The sequence below is a fragment of the Pseudopipra pipra genome, chromosome 2 (assembly GCF_036250125.1).
Source record: "Pseudopipra pipra isolate bDixPip1 chromosome 2, bDixPip1.hap1, whole genome shotgun sequence".
Classification (NCBI taxonomy): domain Eukaryota; kingdom Metazoa; phylum Chordata; class Aves; order Passeriformes; family Pipridae; genus Pseudopipra; species Pseudopipra pipra.
The window spans coordinates 90,636,644-90,651,426 of NC_087550.1; the positions used below are offsets into that span (position 1 = coordinate 90,636,644).

At 40.4% G+C, this 14,783-nt stretch overlaps 1 protein-coding gene and 1 long non-coding RNA gene across 7 annotated transcripts in view; one reads left to right on the forward strand and one right to left on the reverse strand.

Annotated features, from left to right (window-relative positions):
- The window catches only part of FHL2 (four and a half LIM domains 2), a 59,575-nt gene that overhangs the window by 19,660 nt on the left and 25,132 nt on the right, over nt 1–14,783 (reverse strand). The window contains exon 1 of one of the 6 annotated variants that reach the window (XM_064646368.1): nt 8,407–8,589. The exons of 4 other annotated variants lie outside the window; for them this stretch is intronic. The gene's annotated coding sequence lies outside the window, so the exon portion shown is untranslated. Of the gene's footprint in view, nt 1–8,406; nt 8,590–14,783 lie in introns of those variants that run through there. One more of the 6 variants, XM_064646365.1, reaches the window with a different exon arrangement.
- On the forward strand, nt 1,860–12,982 carry LOC135410076 (uncharacterized). Its single transcript, XR_010428511.1, has 3 exons — nt 1,860–2,587; nt 4,456–4,539; nt 12,400–12,982. It is a non-coding gene; the product is annotated as an uncharacterized LOC135410076 (long non-coding RNA).

Here is a 14,783-nt window from a genome sequence, read left to right on the forward strand (position 1 = left end):
AGGCAGTCCTCATTTCTATGTCCCAAACAGATTTAGGGATGAACTATGCTCTTTGAAGACACTGCAGGGACAGCTCTGGATGGGACATGAAGAACAACTCCAGAGATCTGGGAAATCAAAAGACAAGAAAGGAAAGTTTCCAAGATCTGCATGTTGGTTTTAGTTATGTGAAACTTTATTTGATTCGGGACCAATTTTGGATCCAATATCTCTTAAAGTTAGGAATTCATGTTCATGTGGTTTCATTCAGAAAGCTGGAATTCAGGATTAAGCATCCCAAATTCCAGGCTGTTTAAGTCCTGGCCTTGGATTGGATCTCAGGATCTACTGTGTGATATTTTGAGGATATTGTGCAAGTTATTTTCTGCGCCAGAGAGAATTAAATGTAAAGTAATCATGAGCCCTATTTACTAAATATTAGCAATAATTTCAAACAAATTATTTCACTGTTGTCTTACAGTGAATAAACGTGAAATCATATTGAGCAACGGTTTTGCCTGTCACTTTGTACACATGGTCCTTTACATTGACGATCCATTGACTCCTGTCATATAAAACCCTCTCTTGCTTAGCTTAGTGCAGTCTTTATGCACTGTTTTGGGCTTTATGAAAAAAACAAAACAAAACAAAACAAACCAGATGACTTGCATAGTTCTGGATGGACACAAATCACGATTCAATCTCCTTGCCATTGATCTGTTTCTTCCTCTTGTATTTCATACTTAGTGACTGTAAAGCTTTGTGGGCCAGAGGCTCATTGTTATTACACTGCTTTGTAGTACAACAAGGTCTTTAGATTTTATTGCAGCAATCATTCTATACTTATGCTTTTTCAGATTGCTCTTAACAGTATCATGAAGGAGAAATTGATTTTTTTCTGCCATGCAGTCTCCCTCATACAGCGTCAGACATAACAAATACATCTTCAAAAGGAAAAGAGCTTTCTGTTGCATGCCCAGAAGAAAAGTTACAGCTTATGCCAAATGTTAGCACTACCCACACTGTGTCTTCCAGGAAGAGTAAGAATTGGCAGGAAAATTACCAAAAAATTAGTAGACTGACTTAAAATCTATGTTTCTTTCCTCTTCTTCCCCTGCTGGCTCAGTCTCATTTTACTAGCAGTAATTGCTAAAGTTATCATATTGCCTCATAAAAATTATGGCTCATCATGTCATTAAGAAATCATCCAGCATTCCCCAGTCCCATGACACTATTGACTACTGAAAAAGCAGACCTTGTCTGCTTTTTCAAATAGGGGCTGCAAGCCTAATAAGTGGTGTTCTGTTCATCTCTTATTTCAACCCTTCTTATGGGGTATTGAATACTGGAAAGTGCAGATGCACACGCACAAGAGAGAGAAAGAAGCCAAGGCAAACTGTGTAAAACATGTAGGAGTTGTTTAGTTTATTCAGCGAAGTTCTGATCTCTTTTTGTAAAGGTATCTGGAGACACAGAATTCAGAATTAAGCCCCTGTAGATGCCAAAGGGGGACTTGCTGTTGACCTCAATTAGGTCAATAGTACTAGGGCTCTACATGTGCTCCTGGAGGAGAATGGTCTGTTACTACCTGTACAGGAAATAAAAGGTCCTCCAAGATGTACACACATTTCTCCCACTTGACTATTTTTCCAGAAGAATTGTGCACATGGAGAACTTTCTATCTGTTTATTTCCCTTCCCCTTCGAAAGGAAGATTTGTGTCTGGCAACTTTAGTGATATGAGCCATGCAGGTCTACAGCATTTGGAAACAATTTATGTTGATATTCCAAAGGCTCAATTGCAAAGATTTATTTACAACTATGAACTAGCAGTTCAAACTATGCTGGTCTTTCTGGCAAGAGCTGACTATTTTTCTGTAACTCAGCTGCTCTTGCCACACTCATTATCTATCATCTCATTGCAGCAACAGCAAACCACTCTTCAAAGACCTACACATTTTTCCAAACCAGTCCATAAGGCCATGCAAGGGGAGAAGGGGGAAACCTATTTTTATTTCTTTTTGATTGACTTTAGGAAAAGAAGAAATTACCATTTTCCTGTAGTATTGGTGAGAGGTGTGTGGGAAAGTTACATATGGTCATAAACCATCTGAACCTCAGCACGTGGAAGTTAGCTGGTGTAGAGGCACATCATGGGCACCCAAAGCAGTCCTGTGTGTTTAAATTTACTAAAACATATTAAGGAGTGCTATCCCTCTTTCTTTATCTGTCCAGGTCTGGCTCATCTTCTTCTTCATGGAATGAGTGCCAATGAACACTTATGACGGAGCAGAGGGAGAGCAAAGGGAATCTGAGTGCTTGGAGGCCTTGCTGGCCATAGGACAGGTGTTGCTGCTTTAAGTTGCCTGTATCCCTGGTCCCCCAGCACCAGGCTCCTGGCTATGGGGAGTCAACCAGAAAAGCCAAGTCTCTCTCCATGGGCCACAGAAGGACATTTGCAAAGATGGCCAATGCAAAAGCTAACGAGGTGATGGGAGGCAAGTGATGCACAACTCATCCTGCAGGAAGCACAGCCAGCCACTCTTCCTTTCCATAGACCCTCTGCCCCTGCCAGTGGCTTCACTGCTGTGTCAAGGTACCCTTTCTGAGTGAAGAGAGAAAAAGGACAATACATGTGCAAAGTTATTGAAACACTGAAGCTTATTACTGTGTTGTTCATACCAACATTTTTTTGTGGGTCGTTAAAAAGAGGAGGCAAGACTACTGTATGGAACAAATTGTTGGGTAACCCTGTGCCCCATGATCTGGAGTTTATGCTTAGCTCGTAAATGAGACAGGGATGCTTAGGCAGGTGTGTTTGCACTCCTTCTCTTTAAAATTTTTAAGGTGAGAAGAAAGCAGAAGAGTTTTTCTCTTGCTGATGCTATGGAAGAGCAATCCTGAAGTAAGCCCATCAAAAGAATTTGGTGCCCTGTCTTCAAGAAATCAAGGCCCTTATGTTATGTCATTGGTCTCCCAGAACAGCCCTGTTAACAAGCCCATGCTGCTTTATCAGTGTCCACATCAAGGTTAGAATAGTAGAAGTCCAATTGCAGAGGTGTTCCTTGCTGTTTCTGAAAGTTTTGAGCTCAGAGTAGATATTCACAGATCTCTTAGAAGCTCCCTAGCAAAAGCCAGGTGTGATATTTGAAAAAAATAGTAATAATAACGACAAAAAAACCCCAATAAAAATAGGCCACAAGTAAATAGACCTCTTCCTAAATATCTCAATCAGGCCTTTAGATGCCAACTCTTAAAAGCTATTTTAAAAAAAGTTTAATCTCTAATAGACTTTTTAAAGTCAACTTATTCTTCAAAATCACAGATTTTTCCAAGGACTCAGTTTCCTTGAAAATGGCTGACTTATTTTGCCTATGGTATAACATTCCAACGTCTCTTTTTAAGTATTTTAGAGCAATTTTCCAAGCAGACAGACTGCATTAACATGTACAGATAACCAAAGCATACCTGGCTCTTGTCTGGATTGCACAGTCAGCCTATCATGACTTGGAAAGTGGATAGTGTGCTATTTAAGACTGTTTTCCTTAACATAAATAATAAACACTCCCAAATAGAAAATGTTTCTTGTGTATTAAGGTTCCTCCTGCATCTGGCTAAAGTAATCCCTGTTATAGTAGTGGAGAAGGAATACTCTACTTGTGGTTTCTGTGTAGTTTATTGTGTTTGGCAGCTAATAAAGATCTGCTCCAATTTAGTCATTCTAGCAGTGGCAGAATGAGCACCAATGGTAGTAACTACAAATACCACAGAAGAACTGAGCATTGATACTTTGAAAGTTTACCCCACACAATTTACACTATGATTATCTCAGGCTGACATTGAAATGACTGGAGGATGTGTGGTCTTACCAACCTTCCTGCACACATTTCAATTAGAAAAGGAGTCTATTGAAATAACATGGAGCATGACTCTTAAATCTACCACAGCAAGGAAGAGCACTGTTCAAGCAGATAGGCTTGTTCTTATTTTCTATTTTAAAGCCTTTTTAAACTGCTGTCTTCCTTCTTTCTCTTGCAGAATAAGCAAAAGCTTGATCAAAGAGAAAGGTAGAATACTGGATATTACGTAAGTATAACAATTCATATTGCTAATAAGAGCATTTAAGCAGATAACAGAAAATGATACAGGAGAAAAATAGTACATTAATAAACCTGATTACTATCTTTGGCCCTACCCTGCATAAGTAATGTATAAGCTAAGTGTCTGCAGACATTAAACTCCAGTGGAGGTTTATTTTTCCAGAAAAAGATTACTTTCTCTTATTGACAAGAACATCAGTAATCTCAGAGAAATTAGACCATGAGTTAAAAATATCCAGAAATGCCATGTGATACCATGCAGTGACATTTACAAATTCTCCTATATTTGTGAAATCCTGCACACTACTATCCAGGGCAAAAAACCAGAACAGTGTCCCAAATATTCTGGTTTTCCTTCTTTATAGAAAGAATATAAGAAAATTGTGAGGACTCTGTGGAAGAAGAATGCTTTTTTATTTGTTCTGACCTCTAGAAGAACAGCTCTGGTTCTGTTTACTGAGGTAAGACCACAAAGCCCCCTCCTTCCTGAGATAATTGACACATGTGGTGGTTTGGAGGATCAGTTAATGTGCTTCTTACAGCTGCTCTATAAAACTACTGTGGCAGTGGATGCCTCAGAGCTGTGAGGTATCCACACTTCTCTGCTCAGCTGCCATGCCCTTGGCCTTCCAATCATGACAAACAGGCTACGTAAACCTTAGAGGTTTACCCATTCATCTGGGCACATCTTGGCAAAACAGATCGACTGCACCTGGGTGAAACCAGTTTGGTCCAATTTGTTTGGGGGTTGGGGCTGGAGACTGGACACAGAGAGCAAAGAAATTATCTTCTAACGTTGAGCCAAAGTACCTGTGGTGTGTGAGAGATAAAGAAGAAAGCAAGAAAGAGTCAGAGAGCCTGGGCACTTGGACAGAGGAGATCTTTTTGCATGCAAGATCCTTTCTAACTGAAGAAGGAAGATATTGAAACCACAGAGAGATGCCTGGCATAGTATGGAGGGGTGGAATTCGTCACAGCCAAGATCCTGGTCTCTGAAGACACTTTTGTTCTAAATCTCTAGAGTGCTTCAAAGCAATGGCAAAATACATCTAGGGAAATGCAACTCGCTACTTTTATTATGCAGATGGAGTAAAGAAAAAGTGATAGGCTTTAAGCCTTTATATCTGTGCTCATCAAGGATCTAGAACTACCTCACGCCATCAAAAGTGATATCTTAGACCTTGTCTGGTGTGGTTCATATATTTGCAACATTAAAGTTGAAAACTTAGTGTGAAAGGGAGAGATAAATATGCTTATGTCAGCGTTATGCTCACCTACGTTCCTCTTACAGCATATTACTGTATGTGTAGTAGCCGTTCAGCATCCTAATTAATATAATTCAAGATAATAGAGAAGGGTATGTGAAAAGGAACAAAATTAGGACTGTAACTTTTTCACCTGGCACGAGTATTTTGATGATCATCCTTAAAAGAAGACTCTGGTGGTTTTTAATCAAATTCTGTCTATATAAATAGCTAATTAATATTGTTGAAATGTTAATGCTTCAGTGGCTGTCAGTGTATCCAAGATTTATTTTCATGAAACCTGTCATCACCCTGCCATTTCACTCTCACTTGGGGTGAATCTGCATCACAAATAACTGTGCATATGTAAATGAAACATTAAAACTACACCATTAGAATTAATCAGTCTAAAAATGCAAATTATGAGATCCCCTAATCTCTGAAGCAGTACCCAAGTGAGGGAAGATGATTGCCTACAACACTACACCATCCAGAGTTTGTCTGAAGATGCTCAGGACAGATTTATCCATCAGAGAAACATAAATGAGACTCAGACCTGAATGTAACTGGTCCACAGGGACCTTGAAACAATGTGAGTGTGCTGGCCAGCAGCAACAGGCATTGCTTGTGGCTAATGGTGTTAACATTTATCCAATGCTCCCTGAACTCTGAATGTCCTGACCCCTGTGAGGCAAGGAAAGGTAAGGCAAGGAGATGAGGACATCAGCAGGTAAGACATTGCTTGACTCAATCCCCTGGAGAACTGAGCCAGGGGTCACTTATGTGACTATAGGTCTTTGCAGCCCTCCTCATCCCTTTCTTTGGGGATGAAAGCTTGAATTTGCAGTGCAATGCAGCAAAAACTGTCGCTAACCCTTATAATTGTAGGAGTTGTACTTTGTCACCAATTTTTGGGGGGTTTTTTGGCTCCTGACATTCAGAGCGTGATGGGATTCTGGCAGACTGTGTTGTGTGTGATCAAAGGAGTTGTCTGATCTTTCTTCTAATGCAAGGTGTGCCATCTGGGAGAGCTGATGTCTGTATGGACAGAAAAGATTTCGGAGAAAGTGCTATCTTTAGACTTTGTTACGAAACTGTATAATTGTAGGTAGGAAACAGATCATTATCTATACCTGAGTACTTCAGCTGGGAATCACCAATTCATGCTCTTCACGGAAGCTTCACATAGACAAACAATATCTGACACAGTATAAACACTGCTATGAGATAACAGTGATCTCACAAAAACTAGTGATATTTTCCTATAAATCCAAACCACCTGGAAGTGACTATTTGGTGCTTGCATGTGTAGGACTGCTGATTCCCATGGAAGCACATTTGGCAGAGTGGTGAGAACCAAAAATAGGTATATTCTACCCCTGCACTTTAGCCATCTTGATCTTCTAAGCTTTCTCAAAAGACTACAAGAACTGGTCCATCCCCCAGCCTCAGGTGTGCTAGACAGATGGAGATGTCAGGTGGGGACCCCAGGTAACTGTTAAAAATTTGACTTCTCAACAATGGTATTTAGTGTCTTTTTGGCTGCCCTGCTCATCTTAACCACTCGTTGGCTTGCAAGCCAAAGATCATTATCTATGCTATGGCTAGGGTAAAAGATAGTTTTATTGGTGCTCTGCTCTGGTTTTGATAGTGAAACTATGGCCTGTCAGGAACTAAGTTTTCAATGTAGCAACTCATATCCTTTTTTTAAAATTTTTCCCAAATGTGGTCAAGAATACACACAGGCTCTATTGAAGGAATAGCAATTAGAATGCATCCTTTCCCAGGTATATGTACAGGCGCAAAAACCAGAAAGTTTTATAAAATAAAAAATATATACTATTTTTTTTGCCTGCGATATCCAAATGCCTAAAGCATTTTCAGAGTTTACCCTCTGGCTGCTAAAAGGCACAAAAGATTTTGCTCAGAAAGCAGGGAGTCCCATAAATTTACGAAATTATGAAAATAGGATTTGTAGCAGAAACACAATGACAACCTTAATTGTAGCACTCCTTCACATTTGGATGCATTTGCATATCTAATAGCATACAGCCTTATGTTAGTCTCTTTTAGCACAATTCCCATTTAAGATAACATATAAATATGCATAGCCATCAATAAAATGTTACAGCTACTGACCCTGGCAATCTCAGTGTCAATTAGCAATCTTAGTTAATATACCTCTAGATTGGAGTCAGGGGAGTAACAATCACAGACTGACTGACTTGCTGGTATATATTCTTAAAAAGATTTGCTTTCTTGTGACTATTTGTGTCTCTGTACACAGCAAAGCTGAAATATGCAGGTCAACTAAATAAAAGCCGTATGCCTTTGGGGAAGGAGAAAGTTTAGAACAGCCATTAATGCAGACAATGAAAGTTAGTATTTCCTTTATTATGTACACAGAGAAATCCACACTAGCATACAGTAAGGACCTGGGTTATTGTGGCTGCACACACATGCACACAAAGAGAAGCACAAAAAGAAGGAATTCAGAGCTATTAATTAGGATCTGTATTCTAATTTATTCTCTCCACATAAAAAGGAGAAATACGATGCTGATGGCTCCCCATTTTTCCCACACACAATCTGTCCACAGTGTTCGCCTGCAAAGAGGAAAGGCTACCTTTGTTTCATGTGCATCTGCTCTTACTACAAAAATGCTCCTTTGTTGAGCTCGGCAGCAGTAGTGTGCACAGAGGTGTAAGGAATCTAAGACCTCAGCTTCTACTTTTTATCACCTCTCCAGTGGATTACACATGCAGCACAATACAGTCATTAAAAATAGTTACACATGAAAGGACACAGCACCTCATCAGCTCGCTGATGTGTCACTTTACTGACGGACATGCAGCAGTAATTGCTGTGATAAGAAATTTGTCTTTTTCTGCTCTTTGCACCCCTCCTGTGCACTCAGAAGAAAGGGAGACTGGCAATCTCCCTTCTTGCATCCCTCCCCAACAACCCACTGGGGCATTAAACAACCCTCTCCTCCTCTCTGCACCCTTTGTTTAAAGCGATACCTTCACATATATGTTCTGTGGGTAGTGGGGAGGGAAGGGGGAAAAAGGGATATTTACTTACAGAGCAGTAGCGGGCAGTTAATGTCACCTCCTGGACCAGGGACAGGGGGTCACATCCACTAACAAATGTGCAGAGAGCACAGTGGCCTGCTTGCAGCAGAGAGCTGTACAGCCAGCTGGGGCTTTCTACTGCCTGCGAAGAGCAGCTCTTCCGATTCCAGCTCTGCAGTCAGCGTTGTGTGGAAAGAGGCTGCTGCCTTCCCCAGCCTAGTGAAACCCCTCTCTATCATTTTACCATATAAGGAGACAAAAGCATTGGAGACACTCATTCTTTTAGACGCTCTGCAGCTGGCATTCGACACTTTCTCTATTCCAAGGGTGTCAATACTTCCCCCTCCTAAACATCTTGTCTTTCTTGGCCTCCTTCCTAAAATAAGGCTCCCCCTCCCCTCCTCTAGCCTTTGTTTCTCTAAACCCCTGATGCTTATTAATAACATGGGTTTGCTGAATCCAAGGGCTCACTCTTTAAAGGAAAGGTTTTACAGCAACTCAAGCCCAAACATTTGTAAGGCTCTTCACCTGGCTGAAAGAATAAAGTCTTTGGTTGAAATTGGTACCAGGCTTTATTTCCTTTGGTCATTTTGCCTACTGTGACTTAGTGTCTTGTCCAAAGAAGAGTGAAGCAAGCTGTGTCTCTTCTCCTTCGTGGAGCAGTGCATGTTTTTACAAGGAGCAAGCGTGCAGGTGTTTCTTGAGCCCTTTCTACTTTTTCTCCACCCTTCTTTCTTTCCAAGTTCCCCCGTAATCAGAAGGAAATAGAAGAAAATTAACAAAATGAAAAAACCTCTTTGTGTAAGAGAAAGCCAAAGGAACAGATTGTCTCAGCACATGCTCAGTATCCAGCGGAGAGCCCTGCCAGTGGGCACATGTTAAGGAGATGGGGAACTATTAATCCTCCCATAACCAGGAACTAATTTTTCTGCTACAAAATCCAATTTCATCTATCAGCCATCCTACCAGAAACACATTCTGTTAATCAAAACAGTGAGGGTCCTGGAAAACCTCCCAGAGGGAAGAATTTGGATCAGAAGCACATGGGAGGTGTCTGCTCTGTAGATTGAGGGGTAGGGTGGAGTGGCATTTCAGGGTAATTCTTCAGTAATGACTGGTGCTTGCCAAAGGGAGGTGCTTTAATTTGAATGCTTTCAACCTTAAAGGAAACCAGAAGGACAAAAGTATAAAGGACATTGGCCAGAGACAGTGTTGCTGTTGTTTGGCATCCAGAAGATGCAAAGTAATTCGGTGTCCTTTCGTGTTGGACACCAGGTCCTGACACGTGTCTGGGTAGTGGCACAGATGTATACATGGATTAGCTAAGAGTTTTTCCTGCAAAACAAACGTATGCCAGAACTATGACCTGTACTTGCTGTTCTCTTGTGCACCCAAATGGTAATCAGATTTGGAATGGGGATGAAATGTATATGGTTGGTCTCAGTAATACTACAAATCTAGAAAAGCACAGACAGAATAAAATGGTGGAGAAGGGCAATTCCTAGTTTTTCTATCAGAAGCCAAATCTCCTTAATAGATGTGAGTAATTTTGATGACCACTGATGCCCATGGGTCTGTTTGTCAGTTGATTCAGCCTTTGCCGTTGCATTTTCAAAACAGAGGCATCATGCCCTGGAGGACTGACCATGGGCATATAGGATTAAGGATGCCATGGCAATTAAATCTCATTTTAATCAAAGCTGCTGCATTGCCCAGCCACATGGGGAGTCCCTGACTCATCCCTTGCATTTGCACTGGCAGTGGAAGATGAATTAAACCAGATAGAGAGAAATTTTCAGTGAACCCTTGAGCTCCACTGGAGCTGCACCTATACCTTGGAAGAGCTACTGGTTGGGTTTCTAGCCCCATCACTGACTTGCTGGGTGCCCTTGGACAAGACAGTGCATCTTTCTGTTCTTTAGTTTCACTGTCTCTAAATATATAACTCAGGACAGCCAAAATTCTGTATGAGTTGTTGACAAATTTACAAAGGACTAGTTATTGCACCATTATCATCATCATCATCATCATGAATTTTCTTTCTTTTAGATTCAACTGTTGCACAGTGACAATAATAATAATGATTTGTTTCCATCTTAGTTGCAGTTCTTACTTCAGCTCTGGTTTAAAAATGTGTATAAAGAAGATGAAAATTAGATTTGGGCTATTTGAATAAGTTTATTTCCAAAGCTTCTAAATAAATTAAATATTCTGAATGTGTTAATTATTTTTTCAATTTCCATGATATTTTCACTTCTCTGTCTGTCCACTGACAGCTACTGCAGCAACTCTGACAGAAATTTTTTTATGTGACCAGTACACATAGAAGATGAGTATTCCACAATTACAAGTTAAAATATATACTGGCTTCAGCTGAAATGGTTTAGTTTAACTGTTGCAGGTCATGGGTTGACTTCAGGAAAATAATTTTTTTCTTCTTTAATCTAATATCTCTGACTCCTTGAAAGCAGAGGAGTCTCTGCCAATTTAAAACCCAGTGATCTATGGGCTCACTATTGGACTTAACTCTCAGCAGCCACATCAAGACTGCATGGAGCTGTGAATGGAATGAGGGAGAGTTACCAGGCAGCACCTTCCTTCATCCCATAATGAGATATATGGACTCCATCAAATACTACTAGGGAAGGTACAGGGAACCTCTGACCTCTTATCCTTCTTCAGGAGTTCCAAAGCTGCTCACTCCACATTTTATCTCATAAGTAAATATTCATCAATGATTGGCAGCACACCACCCCCCACCAATTTCCCACAAGAATCAAATCCAATGGAGATGGGTGGGTGGGAGAAACCCAAATTTTCTTAATTGTCAGCGATATGGGAAGGAAAGGGCAGGGGCTTTTTTCACTGGCAAATGTATTATGTCACCCACTTCTTTATATATATATACAATTTTATTTCTACTTCATTGGTTCTCTTATTAACCCAGCACAGATCAGGCATCTTCAAGGCTTCAGAGGAGACAATTCAATAAAAACAGGGGCAGTGTTTCTAATAGTGGGTTAAATTTAAGGGTGGAAGTGCAAGTACCATTCAGTACAATCCTGTGAATTAGAAACACATCATATAGTTCGTATTTTCCTTATGTATATAGCATTTATGTAGCGTATATTGCTTCTTCTGCAGTGGTATATGTGTTTAGCAGCTTTAATTCTATATGTAGGATGCTGTACCTAACATATGGGAAAAAAAGATGGAAAAAGTATCATTTTCATGGCAGGACTTCTCAATGATTTTACTAACCATTCATAAGTTTCACTTCAGCAACTGAGTTGATGCCAGAATAACTATCATTTCAGCACTTATCTTCTTTTCTGGCTGAAAAGAGCGAACAAAGGAGAATAGAAATATTCCACTTCTAGCTGTCCCTTTCCACTATTTCCGCCAGTTTGAGACACGGAGAAATATAATGTCTCTGAGAGAGCAGGGGAGGTGGGAATCTACACTTATAAAGTGGCTAAGCTACTGGCTGATTCTTCTGTGTAACACAAGCTTTGTTTGAATATGAGAGTATGCATTTAGGAGAACTGCTATTTTTGGCACTACTACTTAGGAGAAAAGACAACGCAGAAAGAATTGTGCCTTGCAGAATATACCACCTAAGGAGTCTTTTTGCTGTGCCTTTTGCAACCAGAGTTGTCTGTCTTGTATTGGCCTTTTTAGCCACCAGCGCACTTGTAACAAACGTGGGTAGAGCCCTTCCCAAATCTTCGTTCGCGAAGCCCAGCCATGATGATGACTTAGGAAGTAGTATAGATTTGTGCAGAGGTTGCATTTTAGTTCATTAAACCTAAAATAACACCCAGGCAATATTAAATCTTCCTGAAATTTCATTCTCATAAGATGTTCACAGATACATAGTTTTCCCCAAGTATATGAGGAATATGCAATGGATAAAAAGGTATTTTCAACATTTTTCTTTCTCAATTCAATCTCCTGGTCACAAAGATTTTTGCAATATTTTGATCTTCTTTTCTCCCCCTAGGTAACTCGATCCTCAAGCAGAAATACTCAGCAAGCAAGAAATATCAGGGTTTTACAGATTCTGATGAAGGAATTACGGACATCCTTGGACAATCCATTAAAACCACCACTGTCACGGCAGATAATGAAAGTCTGTCTGCTTTGGGATGATGCAAGACTTATTTGATTTTTGGGAGGATGTTTAGCCTGAATCAATGTGAAAAGATTAGTGTTTTAGAAACTCCAATCTGATCTGGAAAAAAAAGTGTTTCCATGTTTGCTTTCTTAATATGTTTGAATAGTTTTCACATACAGTGTTAAAAGATTTTCCTCAGTAATTTAAATGCTATGGTTCAGTAGCTTCGAAGATCTTCTGATTTTGTATGGGAAAAGTTATCTTTAGAAGGATAATGTAATGCTATGTTATAACACAGATGATATAGACTCAAACCTAAGTGTGTTTCTGTAATATAGTGATATGGGATGGAGCTGAAAGCATTTTAGAACATTATGGTCAGTTTGGACAAAGATTTCATTCAGTTTTAAAATTTAGTCTGGACCTTCTATGGAGCTAGCCCTAGTTTCATTCAGAGAAATCTATCCCCCAAAAGGTGAATGTGGCAGTGAGACACTGGTCAATATGTGGTCTGGTAGTGTCATTGTAATTGCTCCTATGTCCCTTTGTGGACAAGTGAGATGTGGAGAGGGTTTGCAATCAATGACCCAGGCAGCTGTGTCCCTGCTGCTTTCCCCTCTCCCAGCTGAGCAGACAAACAGCTGTTGACACTGATGAGCAGAGGAACATGGATTGATCACAGAGATGAAGAGTGGTGGTGCTTCAAAGGAACAGACAACACATCCAAGGAAGCCTCAAGGAGCAATACAGGGTTTAAAGGAACTGGTATCTGCTAAGAAAAATCCTTCTTGTTAATAGTTAGGTTTTCAACAGCTTGGAAAGCTGAGGCAACTTGTTACAGGACTGACAGGTCCTTCACTGGACAAGAAGCACCATCAGAAGATCCATCCCACGTCCTCACGGATTAAAGAAAAGCCATAAAATCCATTGCAGGATAAAGGCAGCCCATCAAACAATTCCCCAAGCAGTAGCTGTCTGTACCATGTAAGGCAGCCACCCTGAATAGCCCTCACCGGGCTGCTGACTGAGCGAAGAAGAAATAAGAAAGAGCTGTAACAAAGAGAGTGGAAAACAACAATTTCCCCCCCTACTTTCTCTACCATTCTTTCTCCTTCTTTTCCCTCTCTAAGGAACAGATGGTGCCTCTACTTTTAAGGAAACTAGAGTGAAGCATTTGGATCTTTGCCATCTGCACAATTCTTTGGATTATAAGTGTTCTTTAAACCCCTCAGCTCCATAGTATGTTCATCTGTAACCAGGGACAGGGACTTTGGTGGCATGTCTTTGGAAGCACTTTGGAACAGAGAGAGACAACCTCCAACAAGAGGTGAGCAAGCAGTCTTTAGGAATGATGACTCTAAATGATGATAATGCAAAGACCTATGTTGAGAAGCTGTTGCTTCTTCCCTTTCCTCTGGATTCAACTTGACTGTTATGTTGGGCCTGAATATGACAGATAAGCAGAGTATTTTGTGTTTCCTCCCCATCCAGATGGAACCTGGAATGTCAAATTACTACAGAGGCTGCAGTAATTGCTGGTCTTCTGAACTGGCAAATACTAACCCTTACTTTCGGATTTATTAATTTCAGTAAACTCATGATTTATCATTCCCTGTTCCAGACACATGAAACAAACACACTGTGATTGTTAAAAAAACTAATCACTCTGTGTTTCTGATAGGATGAGAGACTTGTTATTCTATACAAAATAGCTCATATTCCCTGTGGTGTTCCCAGCAGAACCCTTCAGTGTTTTAGGTGAAATCCCCTTTCCATAATCCTCCCCCTCCCACTGCCCCACTGCTCATGGCTTCTCCAAAATGTTACTTCTGTGTGAATAATTTCCTTCTGCTCACCTTAGCACTTTTTCTGTCTCAATTTCTGATATCTATTATGACCCTCTTGAAATAGCCAACAGCAACATTTGAAATTGCCATTCCACTTTATGAGGCAGCCAGAGACCTTGTGAGCTTCTGAGAAAAGATAGGTTTGAGAAAGTGAGCAGTTGGCAAACACCTCAAGAACCTACCTAAGTAACTTCTGAGACAGAAGTGACAATGTCTAACTCATCCCTGGCAAATCTTTGTCTGATTTGCCCTTAAGGATTAACATTAGGGCTCCACAACCTTCAAAGTCGAATGAACATAAGTTTTTTTGGTCAAACAGGGATGTAAAATGAAGAAGGGAGAGATGGAGGGGATGAAGGAGGGAGGGAGGTTGGTTCAGAGTAAAGTTTTCATGCCTGTAAAGGGTTAATAGTGCCAGGCACA